The following is a 2,928-nucleotide window of genomic DNA, read 5'->3' as shown; positions in this document are numbered from 1 at the left end:
GACATGTCACCGTGGGGGGTGAACTGACCTCTTGAGTAGGGTGACCAACTTATCCCCACCTGCCTGGATGCTCCCAGTCTTGGTACTGAAAGTTCAGAGAAATCCCTCAGTCCTGAGTAAACTGGTACAGCTGGTCACTCTACCTTGGATCCCATTTCTTCATCTTTAAAATGCAGGTAAAATAAAACCTACATCCTAAGAGTATTATGAGGCTTAAGTGGGGAAATACGTGGACAGAGGAATGTATCATCCCAGCTAAGAGCGTGACGCTCGGCACTCAGGTATCGCCCTATAGCTCCTTTCACCTAACTAGCTCCTTGCCTTGGGCAACTTACTTAACCTCTCCATGCTTCAGTTTCCTTTTAGGCAAAACGAGATACTACCATTTACCTTGTAGGCTTGTTGAGAGTTAAAATGCATGTCAGCTGTGCACAGCCTGAGTAAGCACTAAGTAGATCATTATCATTGTCCTTAAAATACTCGGCCCATTTCCTAGCAATAGTAAACTGTTGATAAATGTTTATTATCTACTAGGAAGGTCTGTTTAAAAACAATGTAAAAACTAGGTTAGTGTTTGGGCGCCGTTTTTTCTTTTCTTAATTGGTCAGGGTTGTTGCTTTCTTTAGGGAACTCTTAAGACAGCTGCACATAACCGTATGTGAAGAGCTGTTGGAAAAGGGTAACAGGAGGTGGGCGACTGCCCTCCCTGGCCACACACCCCTGGGAACTCGGGGGCAGAAGAGCAACCGTCTACTGCAGGCCTGGCCCAGCTGCTGCCCAACTACAGCACAGCGTAGGATTTCCAGAGGTCTTATTTCAAAACGGAATGAAGAACCAGAACCACATGGCTTCTGCAAGGGAGACTGAACTGGCCTGAGCTTGAGGGAGAGGATGATGTGTCCACAGCACCAGGGAGGCCAACTGACAAGTCTCATATGATCAACAGCCCTTTCCTGAGACCCACCCGGACCAGGGATTCCTGGAAGAGCCCCTTGGCCCGGGGGTACCAGTCCAGTGTAGTGACCCAGAAGGCTAGTTTTTTTGTGGTTATCTGGTGGTATGTGGATGAGGGTCTTCTGGCCCCCGTTGGCTTTTCAGGACCGGCCTGGCTTCTTCACTGATTGGCTATGTTTTGTTTGATCTCACTGATGAGGGTGAAGGGGCTAGAGCGGGCGGACACCACCTATACCACGTAGTCTTCAAGCCACTGTGGTACCAACACTGCCCTCGCACCCAGCACTGTCCTCGACACAGCCATCTCCGCTGTCTGCCTGCCCTCAGGCCAGCCCTGTGGCCCACATCACAGAAACTGAAGGCAGGCGCCCCTGCAGCTGTGTCGGGGTCCCACCGCTTCTTGCACGGCCAGACTCCGAGGCCTACTGTCCTCGAGAGCCTAGGGCCCACACTCCGCCCTTCCTACCTCACTCGCCTGCAGCTTTCTAAAGAAAACATTCATGGGCCTTAGGACAAGGTGAAATCAAAGCCCACTTGTTCCTCAGCTGAGTTGCTAAGGCAATCCGACAGACTGAGATTTGCTGGCAGTTTCATTCTGGAAGCAGCATGCTGAGGGACACGTGGGAGAGCAGTGACCAAAAGAATTAACCCAAGGTGTGGGTGGTGAAGGTGCTTATCCTATTTGGTGGATGAAAAGCTTTCTGGAGCACTCCTGAATTACTGCCTCTCATTTATTAGTCACTGTAACAAATGAAGTGATGTGGTTCCTAGTTATTAAAAAATAACACATCCAGAACAAGGATGTGTTAACAGAATTCAGAAGCTAAAATAGTATCCTACATTCTAATTTGTCTTTCACTGAATAGACTTCAAATATGTAATCTGGGGGGAAGAGGGTAGGAGAAGGGAGGATTTATTACTTGCAGCAAGGAGAACACGGAGGATCTTTCCCAAGCAGTGTCTCCAAATATGAAATATTTTTAGAGTTCATGCTACATAGATTAAAAAAATTTTTTAAGTATACAATTATTCGTAACCGTGGTCATAAAAAGGATTGTCTCCTTTCCTTCTCAATTTCTAATCTTTTAATGGAATACTTTTAAAAGCCTCCACCACTATTAATCTATAGTTTAGTTTTTCATTTTCAAATTATACATTTAGGGACTTCCCTGGCAGTCCAGTGGTTAGGACTCCACGCTTCCACTGCAGGGGGCACGGGTTCCATCCCTGGTCAGGGAACTAAGATCCCGCAGGCTGTACGGCAGAGCCAAGAACAGTAATAAATTTACTCATTTTTCACATTTGCAAGAACTCCCATGTGCTTTTTGAAGCTCAGCTTATATCGGATTGTGATCCATAAGCCTAAAACCTTATTTAATAACCAGTAACCAGCACACTATAAAAAGACTCCACATCACAAGCTGAAATCCAATTAGAAGTCAGAATCCCTTCATCACAGTGGTTCTCCTCAGGGGCTGATGCAGCCCCACAGGGACACCTGGCAGGGACACATCTGCCAGCCCGGGGGGTGGGTGGAGGTGCTACTGACTTGGAGGGCAGAGACCAGGGATGCTGCCCCGATCCTGCAGTGGGCAGGACAGTCACCCGAGCAAAGAAATCAGGCCCCAATGCCAACAGAACCCCTAACGTGCACAGCTGAAGGAGGGTCAAACCATGCAGACGGCAAGCTGCGCCGTCCGGCACAGAGCACAGCCTGGAGAAAGGCCGACTCCCAGCCACCGCCAGACACGGCAAGGATCTCTAGCCACATCTATTTTGTGACCCTGTAATTAGTTAGCCCCTCTGGGTTGTGCTTATTTTCACAATGACAAGTAATGTTTTTTAGAAAATAAATATGGTATCTACTTCCACGTTTAGATTGTTCCTGAGTCACCGTGATGTTTTAACAGTTAAAAGAATTAAACGATTCTACTTGCAGTGCTGTAACAAGTTTTAATTCAAAATAGACACTCT

This window comes from Mesoplodon densirostris, chromosome 15, assembly GCF_025265405.1.
Source record: "Mesoplodon densirostris isolate mMesDen1 chromosome 15, mMesDen1 primary haplotype, whole genome shotgun sequence".
Taxonomy (NCBI): Eukaryota; Metazoa; Chordata; class Mammalia; order Artiodactyla; family Ziphiidae; genus Mesoplodon; species Mesoplodon densirostris.
The sequence above is the reverse complement of the archived record's forward strand: the minus strand, read 5'-3'. Positions refer to the sequence as shown.